This window comes from Eschrichtius robustus, chromosome 2 (assembly GCF_028021215.1).
Source record: "Eschrichtius robustus isolate mEscRob2 chromosome 2, mEscRob2.pri, whole genome shotgun sequence".
Classification (NCBI taxonomy): Eukaryota; Metazoa; Chordata; class Mammalia; order Artiodactyla; family Eschrichtiidae; genus Eschrichtius; species Eschrichtius robustus.
In genome coordinates, this window is record NC_090825.1 from 168,461,242 (window position 1) to 168,477,013 (window position 15,772).

Here is a 15,772-nt window from a genome sequence, read left to right on the forward strand (position 1 = left end):
ACCTCCATCATCTTCCCTTTCTTCCCCTTCCTCATATGCATATCGCCCTATTAGCAACCTTCTTCTGCTTCCTTCCATCTTGCCTGGATTTTGCCCCATATAGTTTTTAATCAATTGAATGATCAGATCTAAAGGACTCCAATCCTACTTGCTTGCTCGCTCTCTCTCTCTCTCTCTCTCTCACTCTCACTCTCACTTTGGCTCTCTCTCTCTACTTTGAATTCTAACAAACTTTACTCAGTTCAGCTTGACAGAAAAACATCCATTACTGTCTATAACTCCAAAATCAAGCGAGAAACTATAAATAGTAAACCATTTTCTCTGTGGAAAGTATTTTCCTTTGTACATTTAAAATATAATAATAATAAAAAACACTAGGCACAGTACTTTATACATAAAAAGACTCAATTCTGGTGGCATTTATTACCATCTTTAGGTTATTTTGTTTATTCTTATTTTGGGGGATGGGGGAGTAAAGTCTTCTCTTGCTAGTCCATTCAAGAAGAACCACGTGCATCAGGGTCCTGACACATCCATGTGGTGGTCCCCACCTGCCTATAGATAGATAGCACATTCTTAGGCATAGATAATTGGATGGAGTTCATCTCACTTGGTATAAATAAGAGGTTATGGTGATAGAGCCTAGGCAAGAGGGGGAAATATTGGAGAGAAACAAATAGCTAGTATGCATCAAACTCCTATGGAGTGCGGGTGTTTTACAGACCTGAATCATTACAACAGTTCTGTAGAGACAGATATTATTTAAACCCAAACCCTCTGTCACACTTCCATACCACCAAACAGGCCATCAGGAGCTTAGGGGACAGAATGTTCTGTGGAAGCTTTTTTTTATGGTGCTCTTCAGCTCCTTATTCCTGAGGCTGAAAATGATCGGGCTAAGAAAGGGGGTGAAGACTGTAGAGGTGGTGGCCATCGTGTTACTGTCCATAGAATGGAGTCCCTTGGGCTTGAGGTAGATGATGGAGGTAAAACCGTAGTGCACGACCACTCTGGTGAGGTGGGATACACAGGTGGAGAAGGTCTCGTGCCGGCCCTCAGCGGAGGGGATCCTCAATATGGCAGCCACAATGAAGACATAGGAGAGGACGATGAGGAATAAGCACCCCAGCAGGGCTGTCACACAAACCATGATCACAACCATGGTGACAGAAGCTGTTTCCTTCCCACAGGCCAATTTCAAGAAAGAAAGCACGTGGCAGAGAAAATGGTGAATCATATTAGACCCACAGAAGGTGAGGTGGAAAACAATCAATGTCACCATCATCCCCATGACTGAGCCACCAGCCCAGCACCAGGACACAAGACAGGCACAGTCACGTGTGTTCATGAGCACATTGTAGCACGGGGGGTGGCAGATGGCCACATAGCAGTCAAAGCCCATGATCATGAGCAGGAAGGAGTGGGTGAAGCCAAACGTGGGGAAGAACATCTGACTGGCACAGGCCACAAAGGTGATGGAGTGGTGGGTGAAGAGCATGTAAACCAGAATTCGAGGGGTGACCGCAACAGTGAACAGTATCTCAGAGATGGAGAGGGCACACAGGAAGAGGTACATGGGTGTGTGGAGGCTGGGCTCCCTTCAGATGGTGACCATGATGAGCAGGTTCCCTATCAGCGTGAACAGGTACATCAGCAGGTACAGCAGGAAGAAGGCAGGCAGGAGCTGCTGAGGGAAGTTGGAGAAGCCGATGAGGATGAATTCAGACACTGTGCTATAGTTCTGACCGGACAAGGATGCTGAATCTGGTGAGATCAGAAACAGAATGAAGGCACAGTGGTTAAAACATAGGCTCTATCATAAGATTAAATGGCAATTGAAGACCTCTATACTGTATAACTACTTTCTTAGCTTGTCTGGGTCTCAAATCTTCATCAGTAAGATGGAGCAAATCGTAATAGTCCTTACCATTCAGCACTGTGATAAACATAAAGTAAGATCTGTATATTAAGTGCTTAAGACATAGTTTGGTTCCTGGGTTTTTATTAATGGTGATGAAAAGAAATAAAATATCCAGGTTTGTAATTTTTAAGACAGGCACAGATGATCAGGGTCATATCCTCTTGAATAGTGTGCTGGTTCTAGAAAACATATTTTTGGATGTTGAGGTTCTAACATTTTTTTCTGAGTGCCATTGTCCTTTTATTGAGTGACCCATTCATATTTATTTTAATACTGTTTTATTGGTAGTCATTTCTGCCATCTTATTTTGTATTAATGTATTTACTCCTCTAAAGGAAATAAGCAGAAGGTTTGAAAATAAAAGGATGGGCAAGTGTATCCCAGGCAAATATGCACCAAAGGAAAGCTTAGGCAGTACTCTTGAAAACAGAAAAAAAAAATGGAATTTAAGGAAACAATGATTATAATATCTGTTACCATATGCCAATAAAAGGAACCAGGTTACTTAGAGAAATGGTCTGTGCATGGATACAAGCCTAGGATATCTCTGCAACAGTGAAATGGAACTTTCACTGAGCAATGTGTTAATGTTAAAGGATGCCAAAACAGTATGGATGGTACTCAAAAAACTAAAAATAGAACTACCATATGATCTAGCAATTCCACTCCTGGGTATATAACTGGAGAAAATGAACACGCTAATTTGAAAAGTACATGCACCCCAATGATCATAGCAGCACTATTTACAACAGCCAAGATATGGAAGTAACCCAAGTGCTCATCAGCAGAAGAATGGATAAAGATGTGGTATATATTTACAATGAATTATCATTCAGCCAGTAAAATAATGCAACCTGCCATTTGCAGAAACATGAAGAGACCTAGAGAATATTATTCTTAATGAAGTAGATCAGATAGAGAAAGACAAATACTGTATGATATCACTTATATGTGAAATCTAAAAAACAATACAAATGAGTATATATGCAAAACAGAAATAGACAACAAACTAGTGGTTACCAAAGGGGAGAGGGAAGGGGGGAGGGAGGAAATTAGGGGACTGGGATTAACATATACAAGCTACTCATGTAAAATAGATAAGTAACAAACATATATTGTATAGTATAGGAAATTATAGCCATTATCTTATAATAACTTTGAATGGAGTATAATCTGTAAAAATACTGAATTACTGTGCTTACAGCTGAAACTAATATAATGTTGTAAATTAACAAAACCTCAATACAAAATAATATAAAAAATTCCAAACACATGCACACACCAGGGGACAAAGAAGAATATTTTATGAAGGATAGAAGGACATTTTAGAGACCTGCATAAATATAATTAACCTATATAACAATATACACTAGAATATCAGTAATAAATAGCACAACTTTACTGAAATAGATATAAAATACAAATAGCTAAATCAACGTTGGGTAGATAGATAAAAAATTGAAGTTGGAATTTTAAGAGTTCAGAAATGCAATTTGGGAATTATGATGCAACTAATACAGACAGACATTAGCCCCTGAATATATTTATGTTCCTTGCCAAACAAAGATTAAACATTGTTTTCAAAAACATAGAGGACTTTAACAAAATTTGACCTTGTTCTTAGTCGTAGAGAAACCTCCATCCACTTCAAAGTAAATATATTATATAGATTATAATATGTTAAAATTGGAAACTGATAGGGGAGAATTGGCTTTCCAAATTCCGTAAGTTAGGAAGCTCAAGAGAGTTTTTTTTTTAAAACACCTTTATTAGAGCATAATTGCTTTACAATGGTGTGACAGTTTCTGCTTTATAACAAAGTGAATCAATTATACATATACACGTCCCCATATCTCTTCCCTCTTGCATCTCCCTCCCTCTCACCCTCCCTATCCCACCCTTCTAGGTGGTCACAAAGCACCGAGCTGATCTCCCTGTGCTATGCGGCTGCTTCATACTAGCTATCTATTTTAGATAGATTCCATATATATGTGTTAGCATACGGTATTTGTTTTTCTCTTTCTGACTTACTTCACTCTGTATGACAGTCTCTAGGTCCATCCACCTCACTACAAATAACTCAGTTTCGTTCCTTTTTATGGCTGAGTAACATTCCATTGTATATATGTGCCACATCTTCTTTATCCATTCATCTGTCGTTGGACACTTAGGTTGCTTCCATGTCCTGGCTATTGTAAATAGAGCTACAATGAACATTTTGGTACATGACTCTTTTTGAATTATGGTTTTCTCAGGGTATATGTCCAGTAGTGGGATTACTGGGTCGTATGGTAGTTCTATTTTTAGTTTTTTAAGGTACCTCCATACTGTTCTCCATAGTGGATGTATCAATTTATATTCCCACCAACAGTGCAAGAGGGTTCCCTTTTCTCTACACCCTCTCCAGCATTTATTGTTTGTAGATTTTTGATGATGGCCATTCAGACAGGGGTGAGATGATATCTCATTGTAGTTTTGATTTGCATTTCTCTAATGATTCATGGTGTTGAGCATTCTTTCATGTGTTTGTTGAAAATCTGTATATCATCTTTGGAGAAATGTCTATTTAGGTCTTCTGCCCATTTTTGGATTGGGTTGTTTGTTTTTTTGATATTGAGCTGCATGAGCTGCTTGTAAATTTTGGAGATTAATCATTTGTCAGTTGCTTCATTTACAAGTGTTTTCCCCCATTCTGAGGGTTGTCTTTTCATCTTGTTTGTGGTTTCCGTTGCTGTGCAAAAGTTTTTAAGTTTCATTAGGTCCCATTTGTTTATTTTTGTTTTTATTTCCATTTCTCTAGGAGGAGGGTCAACAAGCATCTTGCTGTGATTTATGTCATAGAGTGTTCTGCCTATGTTTTCCTCTAAGAGTTTGATGGTGTCTGGCCTTATATTGAGGTCTTAATCCATTTTGAATTTATTTTTGTGTATGGTGTTAGGGAATGTTCTACTTTCATTCTTTTACATGTAGCTGTCCAGTTTCCCCAGCACCACTTATTGAAGAGGCTGCCTTTTCTCCACTGTATATTCTTGCCTCCTTTATCAAAGATAAGGTGACCATATGTGCATGGGTTTATCTCTGGGCTTTCTATCCTGTTCCATTGATCTACATTTTTGTTTATGTGCCAGTACCATACTGTCTTGATTATTGTAGCTTTGTAGTACAGTCTGAAGTCAGGGAGCCTGATTTCTCCAGCTCCGTTTTTCTTTCTCAAGATTGCTTTGGCTATTCGGGGTCTTTTGTGTTTCCATACAAATCGTGCAATTTTTTGTTCTAGTTCTGTGAAAAATGCCAGTGGTAGTTTGATAAGCATTGCATTGAATCTGTAGATTGCTTTGAGTAGTATAGTCATTTTCACGATGTTGATTCTTCCAATCCAAGAACATGGTATATCTCTCCATCTATTTGTATCATCTTTAATTTCTTTCATCAGTGTCTTATAATTTTCTGCATACAGGTCTTTTGTCTCCTTAGGTAGGTTTATTCTTAGATATTTTATTCTTTTTGTTGCAATGGTAAATGGGGGTGTTTTCCTAATTTCAATTTCAGATTTTTCATCATTAGTGTATAGGAATGCAAATGATTTCTGTGCATTAATTTTGTATCCTGCTACTTTACCAAATTCATTGATTAGCTCTAGTAGTTTTCTGATAGCATCTTTAGGATTCTCTATGTATAGTATCATGTCATCTGCAAACAGTGACAGTTTTACTTCTTCTTTTCCGATTTAGATTCCTTTTATTTCTTTTTCTTCTCTGATTGCTGTGGATAAAACTTGCAAAACTATGTTGAATAATACTGGTGAGAGTGGGCAACCTTGTCTTTTTCCTGATCTTAGTGGAAATGGTTTCAGTTTTTCACCATTGAGGACGATGTTGGCTGTGGGTTTGTCATATATGGCCTTTACTATGTTGAGGGAAGTTCCCTCTATGCCTACTTTCTGGAGGGTTCATATCATAAATGGGTGTTGAATTTTGTCAAAAGCTTTCTCTGCATCTATTGACCTGATCATATGGTTTTTCTCCTTCAATTTGTTAATATGGTGTATCACGTTGATTAATTTGCATATATTGAAGAATCCTTGCATTCCTGGGATAAACCCCACTTGATCATATAGTATGATCCTTTTAATGTGCTGTTGGATTCTGTTCGCTAGTATTTTGTTGAGGAATTTTGCATCTATGTTCATCAGTGATATTGGCCTGTAGTTTTCTTTCTTTGTGACATCTTTGTCTGGTTTTGGTATCAGGGTAATGGTGGCCTCGTAGAATGAGTTTGGGAGTCTTCCTCCCTCTTCTATATTTTGGAAGAGTTTGAGAAGGATAGATGTTAGCTCTTCTCTAAATGTTTCATAGAATTCGCCTGTGAAGCCATCTGGTCCTGGGCTTCTGTTTTTTGGGAGATTTTTAATCACAGTTTCAATTTCAGTGCTTGTGATTGGACTGTTTATATTTTCTATTTCTTCCTGGTTCAGTCTTGGAAGGTTATGCATTTGTAAGAATTTGTCCATTTCTTCCAGGTTGTCCATTTTATTGGCATAGAGTTGCTTGTAGTAATCTCTCATGATCGATTGTATTTCTGCAGTGTCAGTTGTTACTTCTCCTTTTTCATTTCTAATTCTATTGATTTGAGTCTTCTCCCTTTTTTTTCTTGATCAGTCTGGCTAATGGTTTATCAATTTTGTTTATCTTCTCAAAGAACAAGCTTTTAGTTTTATTGATCTTTGCTATCGTTTCCTTCATTTCTTTTTCATTTATTTCTGATCTGATAGTTATGATTTCTTTTTTTCTGCTAACTTTGGGGTTTTTTTGTTCTTGTTTCTCTAATTGCTTTAGGTGTATGGTTTGTTTGCTTATTTGAGATGTTTCTTGTTTCTTAAGGTAGGCTTGTATAGCTATAAACTTCCCTCTTAGAACTGCTTTTGCTGCATCCCATAGGTTGTGGGTCGTCGTGTTTTCATTGTCATTTGTTTCCAGGTATTTTTTTATTTCCTCTTTGATTTCTTCAGTGATCTCTTGGTTATTAAGTAGTGTGTTGTTTAGCCTCCATGTGTTTGTATTTCTTACAGAGTTTTTCCTGTAATTGATATCTAGTCTCATAGCGTTGTGGTCAGAAAGGATACTTGATACGATTTCAATTTTCTTAAATTTATTAAGGCTTGATTTGTGACCCAAGATATGATCTATCCTGGAGAATGTTCCATGAGCACTTGAGAAGAATGTGTATTCTGTTGTTTTTGGATGGAATGTCCTATAAATATCAATTAAGTCCATCTTGTTTAATGTATCATTTAAAGTTTGTGTTTCCTTATTTATTTTCATTTTGGATGATCTGTTCATTGGTGAAAGTGGGGTGTTAAAGTCCCTTACTATGATTGTGTTACTGTCAATTACCCCTTTTATGGCTGTTAGTATTTGCCTTATGTATTGAGGTGCTCCTACGTTGCGTGCATAAATATTTACAATTGTTATATCTTCTTCTTGGATGATCCCTTGATCTTTATGTAGTGTCCTTTGTTGTCTCTTGTAATAGTCTCTTTTTTTTTTTAACTTTTCATGACCCTTTATTCAGAAATGAATTCTTTTTCCTTTTTTTTTAACATCTTTATTGGAGTATAATTGCTTTACAATGGTGTGTTAGTTTCTGCTTTATAACAAAGTGAATCAGTTATACATATACGTATGTTCCCATATCTCTTCCTTCTTGCATCGCCCTCCCTCCCACCTACCCTATCCCACCCCTCTACGTGGTCACAAAGCACTGAGCTGATCTCCCTGTGCTATGTGGTTGCTTCCCACTAGCTATCTGTTTTACGTTTGGTAGTGTATATATGTCCATGCCACTCTCTCACTTTGTCACAGCTTACCCTTCCCTCTCCCCATATCCTCAAGTCCATTCTCTAGTAGGTCTGCGTCTTTATTCCCGTCCTGCCCTTAGGTTCTTCGTGACCTTTTTTTAGGTTCTATATTTATGTGTTAGCATACAGTATTTGTTTTTCTCTTTCTGACTTACTTCACTCTGTATGACAGACTCTAGGTCCATCCACCTCACTACAAATAACTCAGTTTCGTTTCTTTTTATGGCTGATTAATATTCCATTGTATATATGTGCCACATCTTCTTTATCCATTCATCTGTCAATGGACACTTAGGTTGCTTCCATGTCCTGGCTATTGTAAACAGAACTTCAATGAACATTGTGGTACACGACTCTTTTTGAATTACAGTTTTCTCAGGGTATATGCCCGGTAGTGGGATTGCTGGGTCATACGGTAGTTCTATTTTTAGTTTTTTAAGGAACCTCCATACTTTTCTCCACAGTGGCTGTATCAATTTACATTCCCTCCAACAGTGCAAGAGGGTTCCATTTTCTCCACACCCTCTCCAGCATTTATTGTTTGTAGATTTTTTGATGATGGCCATTCTGACTGGTGTGAGGTGATATCTCATTGTAGGTTTGATTTGCATTTCTCTAATGATTAATGATGTTGAGCATCCTTTCATGTGTTTGTTGGAAATCTGTATATCTTCTTTGGAGAAGTGTCTATTTAGGTCTTCTGCCCATTTTTGGATTGGGTTGTTTGTGTTTTTGATATTGAGCTGCATGACCTGCTTGTATATTTTGGAGATTAATCCTTTGTCAGTTGCTTTGTTTGCAAATATTTTCTCCCATTCTGAGGGTTGTCTTTTCGTCTTGTTGATGGTTTCCTTTTCTGTGTTCACACCATCTTTGGAATTCCTTGCTCCTGACTCAGCTACCCTGACCCAAATAAGGAAGAAGGTCACTAGGTCCCAGCTGTGTGCACACAGGCGCCAGTACAGAGGTCCATACTCAATGACGCAGTCCAGGACCCTAAATGAAATGACAGAAAACCTGCCTCAAAAAGGTGGGGAGCAGAAGGGCATTGGCTGAGTGTGAGGAGACACTTCAGCATGCTGTATTGTTGCCGTGAGTAGGTCAGCAAGATCTTTTTTAATCCACCTCCTAGAGTAATGAAAATAAAAACAAAAATAAATAAATTGCAACTGATTAAACTTAAAATCTTTTGCACAGCAAAGGAAACCATAAACAAAAGAAAAAGACAACTCTTAGAATGGGAGAAAACATTTGCAAATGATGTGACTGACAAGGGATTCATCTCCAAAATATACAAACAGCTCATGCAGCTCAATAGTAAAAAAACAAACAACCCCATGAAAAAATGGGCAGAAGATCTAGAAGATCTAAATAGACATTTCTCCAAATAAGACATACAGATGGCCAAAAAGCACATGAAAAGATGCTCAATATCACTAATTATTAGAGATATGCTAATCAAAACTATAATAATGTATCACCTCACACCAGTCAGAATGGCCATCATCAAACAGTCTACAAACAATATAAATTGATACAGCCACTATGGAAAACAGTATGGAGGTTCCTTAAGAGACTAAAAATAGAACTACCATATGATCCAGCAATCCCACTACTGGGCATATACCCTGAGAAAACCATAATTCAAAAAGAGTCATGTACCACAATGTTCATTGCACACTACTTACAATAGGCAGGACATGGAAGCAACCTAAGTGTCTATTGACAGATGAATGGATAAAGAAGATATGGAACATATATAGAATGGAATATTACACAGCCATAAAATGAAATAAAATTGAGTTCTTTGTAATGAGGTGGATGGACCTAGAGTCTGTCATACAGAGTGAAGTAAGTCAGAAAGAGAAAAACAAATACTGTATGCTAGCACATATATATGGAGTCTAAAAAAATAGGGGGGCATTCTGAAGAACCTAGGGACAGGACAGAAATAAAGACACAGATGTAGAGAATGGACTTGAGGACACGGGGAGGGGGAAGGGTAAGCTGAGACAAAGTGAGAGAGTGGCATGGACATATATACACTACCAAACATAAAATAGATAGCTAGTGGGAAGCAGCCACATAGCACAGGGAGATCAGCTTGGTGTTTTGTGACCACCTAGAAGGGTGGGATAGGGAGGGTGGGAGGGAGACACAAGAGGTAGGGGATATGGGGATATATGTATACGTATGGGTGATTCAATTTGTTATACAGCAGCAACTAACACAACAATATAAAGAAATTATACTTCAATAAAGATGTTTTTAAAAATCCTACAAACAATAAATGCTGGAGAAGGTGTGGGGAAAAGGGAACACTCCTACGCTGTTGGTTGAAATGTAAATTGATATAGCCAGTATGGAGAACAGTATGGAAGTTCCTTAAAAAACTAAAACTAGAGCTACTATATGGTCCTGCAATCCCACTCCTAGGGATATATCCAGAGAAAACCATAATTCGAAAAGATACATGCACCCCAGTGTTCACTGCAGCACTATTCACAATAGCCAAGACATGGAAAAAACCTACATGTCCAATGACAGGTGAATGGATAAAGAAAATGTGGTGCATATATACAATGGAATACTACTCAGTCATAAAAAAAGAATGATATAATGATATTTTCAGCAACATGGATGTAACTGGAGATTGTCATACTGAGTGAAGAAAGTTAGACAGAGAAAGACAAATATCATATGATATCACTTATATGTGGAATCTAAAAAAAAATGATACAAATGAAATTATTTATAAATAGAAACAGACTCACAGACTTAGAGAACAAATTTATGGCTACCAAAGGGGAAAGGAGGGGGCAGGAATAAATTAGGAGTTTGGGGTTAACATATACACACTACTATATATAAAATAATCAACAGTGACTTACTGTATAGCACAGGGATCTCTACCCAATTCTCTATAATAACCTATATGGGGAAAGAATCTGGAAAAGAATAGATATATGTATATGTATAACTAAATCACTTTGCTATGCACCTGGAACTTACACAACATTGTAAATCAAATGTACTCCAATATAAACTTTAAAAAATTTTTAAATAAAAAATAGAAAAAAAAACAATGGAGATTTTTCAACCCCATTAGTATTTAGGGAAATGCAGTTTAGAGTGACAGTGGGAAACCGCTTGGCCACTTGACAACCACGTCAGCAAAATTAAGTTTCATACTGTCAAGCATTAGTGAGGGTGTGGGGAAGCAGATCTTCTGACACACAAGTGCTCAGAGTGTAAATTAGCACAGCCACTTGGGAGTTTAACTTGGCAATTTTTCTTAAATTTAAGAATTATATTTTTTACAACATGATCATCTCACTACTCGTTTGTATTTGAATCAGATAGTGCCTGTTTGTAGTAGAAGGCATACAAGGATATGTATTCCTAACAATGGAAAAAAACTGGAAGTGAAATGTATACTGAATATATTTATAAAATTGATTTATTAAACTGGTTTTATAAAAATGAGGTGTTTCTGTAGCAGTGGTTCTCACCTAGAGGAGATGTTGCCAAAGAGGGGACATTTGGCAATGTCTGAAGACATTTTTGCCACAGCTGGGATGGGGAGGCTACTGGCATCTAGTGGGCAGAGACCAAGGATGCTGTTAAACGTCCAGCAATGCTCAGATAACCCCCACCACGAAGAATGATCCAGCCCCAAATGTCAACACTGCCAAGGCTGAGAAACCTTGGACTATATAAACTAACATGAATATCACTCCAAAATGATGTGTAAAAAAGCCCCAAGTTACAGAAAGTTACCTACAGGACAATCAGACCTGTGTTAAAACACATAGTATGAAGAACAGTCCGGTGGTTCACCAAAAAATTAAATACAGAATTACTATATGACCCAGCAATTTCACTCCTTGGAATATACCCCAAAGAAACAAAAAGAATTCAATTAAACCTTTGTACACAAATATCCATAGCAGCACTATCCACACAGCCAAAAGTTAGAAACAACCTAAATGCCCATCAATGGGTGAATGAATAAACAAAATATGGTCAAGCCATACAACGGAATATTACTCAGCTATGAAAAGGAATGAAGCACTGACGCATGCTACATGATGGATGAATCTCAAAAATATGCTGAGTGTAAAAGCCAGACCCCATAGGCTACATACTGTATGATTCCATTTCTATGAGAAGTCCAGGAGAGGCAAATCCTTAGGGTAAAAAAGGAGATTAGTGGTTTCCGCTAATCTGGGGCTAGTGAGCAGACAGCGGAGGACTGCTAATGGGATGGGATCTCCCATTTTGGGGGTGATAAAAATGTCCTAGAACTAGATAAACATGATGGTTTAACAACATTGTTAATGTGCTAAATGCCACTGAATTGTTCACTATAAAATGGTTAATTTTATGTTATGCGAATTTCACCCCCAAAATAAAACAAAACCCCCAAAAGCACAACAAAACTTCACAATACTACTCTTATTTTATGGGATTGTGTTTGTTCACATGCCCCATGCATACAAAGGTCTAGAAGGATGTCCATCAAATTCATCATGGTAATAGCATGGCTGGCCATTGCATGACTTTTAGCCCGATTTGTAGCATTTCGATTATTTAATAAGAAGGAACAAATATTTATGTGATAATTTAAATTAAAAAAAAAAGACATTTAATTGGGCAAATAACCTGGAAAGGGAAGAATGAAGGTGGAGAGGCACATTGGGTAGTTTTTCAGCCCCAGCAGGCAATAGAAGGGCTGCCTTCCTGCCAAAGTTAGGAGCCAGAGCCCCAAATCCCAAATTGCAGTGTTAGACTCTGTTGAAGCCCCTGAGAAGCTCATGTAATCAACTCACTCCTGGAAGGTAGGGAGGGAAGGAAAGTGAGGACAGAGTCTCCCTGGGGTTGCCCGATGCCTCGCAGTGTTCCCCGGGGTCCCAGCATACCTGTAGCAGAGGCAGAGGCAGTGGTACCACAGTGAGAGAAGGCAACAGGCAGGGAGCAGAGGCAGTATAAAAAATGGAGGACAGACTCAAGTAAATCCCCCTACTGCGCTGGCATGCTCAGGGTGGAATGTCCCTTGCCTTGCAGCCCTCACTTCAAGGGAAACACCAAACCAGGGCCTCTTGCTGGAGTGAGGCAGAAGCAAATGCAGAACCTGGAGCCCTAGGTGAATCAACCTCCTTCCCTCCCACTTGAGCAGGAGAGACCCAGGGAACCAGTATCTGCCACAGACTCAGAGAAGCCACCCTGTTTATACGACTCCTTGTGCAATTTGTGTGAATGGGGTGGCAGCAGTAGACAGGGCTCCACTTTCTAGCTTCAAGCTAATGTGATGATTGCTTTGCAGGACAGGTAAGAAAACTAAGGTGCAGAGAGAAAAGAGCTGCCACACCAAGTTACCCAGAACACCTGCCTGAATTTTAACCTCTCTCTCCTCTCTGTCCTGGCCAAAAACCAATGGTAAAAGGATTGTGGGGAAGCACAGAAAAGAGATAGTCAAGAGGATTTAGGACTGAAGGCTCCAATCACCACCCGACTCTGAGGGTATAACGTATCAGGGAAGCACCAGGGTGGACAGATGCAGTGATGGTAAGGAGTCAAAGATGAAAATAGGAGAAAAAAGGGAGGCAGGAGGTGGCTGAGATGGGAGGGAGGATGCGGAGAGGGGAACCTAAACAGCTTCAGTGAAAAGAGAGAGCCAGGATGGGGGCAGACAGGTAAGGCAAGATGGAGATGACACAGACCTGGTCTGTGGTTCTCAACCAGGGACAGTTCTGCTTCCCAGGGGTCATTTGACAATGTGTGAGTATCCTTTTGATGGTCACAATTGGGAGATGCTGCTGACATCTCGTGGGTGACAGGAATGCTGCCCAGCATCTTATAATGCACAGGACAGCCCCAGCCCCCCCAAATTATCGGCCCCTAAAATCCCTGATGCTGAAGTTGGAAAACTGCTGCAGGGGTATAGGAGGACAGGATTTGTCCATGGACAGGCTAGGTCCCTGAGTTCCTGGGTGGGGAGCTGGCCCTACTGTGGGCTCCTCTAAGTGCAAGATTGCCAGATTACACTCTCTCTGTGGTTGTTCAGTTTACTTACAGAGGGACCCACTACGTGTCCTCCTAGTGGATCAATGCTAGGACACTTCAGTCTACCTCTCTGTTGTCCTACTCCCATGCCCACCATGGTTCTATGACTGTTTGTTTTTCTTTTTTAAAAAAATTAGTAGATTTTTTTAGAGTAATTTTAGGTTTACAGAAAATTGAGCAGATAGTGCAGAAAATTACCATGTACCATCTCTCTCCCAGCACAGAGATTCCCTTATTATTAACATCCTGCGTTAGTGAGATAACTGCGTTACAGCTGTTAAACCAATATTGACACACTGGTATTAACCAAAGCCCACAGTTTACAATAGGGTTCACTCTTGGTGCTGTACATCCTATGAGTTTTGACAAATGCACCATGTCATGTATCCACCATTATAGTGTCATACAGAAGAGTTTCACCACCTTAAAAAAAAAAACCCAAGTTCCACCTAATCATCCTTTCTGCTCTCTCCTTGAACCCTTGACAACCATCAATCTTTTTCCTGTCTCCACAGTTTTGCCTTTTTCCAGAATGAACAGACACCAATCTTAGCTGTTTTCTGTGTCCCCATCATCCCAGAAGATGTATATGCAGCCCTGGACCACCTTCCCAGGACATGGTGAGCTCTTGTTTTCTTATAGTACCTCTTTCTTTCTTCGTGGCTGTGGTTTTTGTGATCTTTATTAATATAGGGAAGGAGTATGGGAATGGTCTGGTATGGTGAAGCTAACACGTTCCTGGTCCTGGAAGGGGATATGGGGATATATGGATATATATGGAAGTAGCCCTGACATTCATTAACAGCCACCAGTAAGTGATGAGTATAACAGAGAGTTTAGGAAAAGATAGGCTTTGGGGTTATTCTGATGTAGGTTTAGATCCTGGCTCCCCCACTCAGGAGCCATGGTCCCTTGGGCAAGTGATGTGTCCTCTGTGGGAGGCAGCTGCCACTTCTGTAAAACAGGGATCATAGCAGGTGCCTCACAATATTGGATTAAAGATTTCATAAGAAACATACGAGCACAGGTGCCAACGTCCAATAAAGAGTAGCTACTCTCATCAAGAACTGAAATCCAGTGCCAAAGACAGTTGTGTCTCCAACATGATACATTGTAATGAAGGTCATGAAAGAGTTAAACTCAAGAAGTTTTAAGCTTACTCAGGAGTACTGTTTTGGAAGCACACAGGAATGAGTGACTAAATCTGTTTTGGGAAGAGATGTCCAGGAAAGCTGCACAGAGAAGGTGGCATTTAAGCTTAGACTTAAAGATGAACAGGTGTTTGCCAGTTGAAGATGGGGAAGAACTGAGATCCAGGGAGAAAGAGCAGTTAAGGAATTACAACTGTACTCTTTAGATCATTGGTTCTCAACTGGAGGCGACTTTGCCCCCCATGGGGACACCGGCAATGACACTATAAAACTCTTAGAAGAAAACATAGTCAGAACACTGCATGACATAAATCACAGCAAGATCCTTTTTGACCCACCTCCTAGAGAAATGGAAATAAAAACAAAAATAAATAAATGGGGGCTTCCCTGGTGGCGCAGTGGTTGAGAATCTACCTGCCAACGCAGGGGACACGGGTTCGAGCCCTGGTCTGGGAAGATCCCACATGCTGCGGAGCAACTAGGCCCGTGAGCCACAATTACTGAGCCTGCGCTTCTGGAGCCTGTGCTCCGCAACGGGAGGGGCCGCAACAGTGAGAGGCCCGCGCACCGCGATGAAGAGTGGCCCCCGCTTGCCACAACTAGAGAAAGCCCTCGCACAGAAACGAAGACCCAACACAGCCATAAATAAATAAATAAATTAAAATTAAATAAATAAATATAAATAAATAAAAACCTTAGTCTTTTTAAAAAAATAATAATAAATAAATAAATAAATGGGACCTAATGAAACTTAAAAGCTTTTGCACAACAAAGGAA

General features: G+C 39.3%; 1 pseudogene; it reads right to left on the bottom strand.

The window, feature by feature from the left end:
* Positions 1-808: 808 nt before the first annotated feature.
* On the bottom strand, positions 809-1,747 carry LOC137758772 (olfactory receptor 10H3-like; annotated as a pseudogene).
* Positions 1,748-15,772: the final 14,025 nt, after the last annotated feature.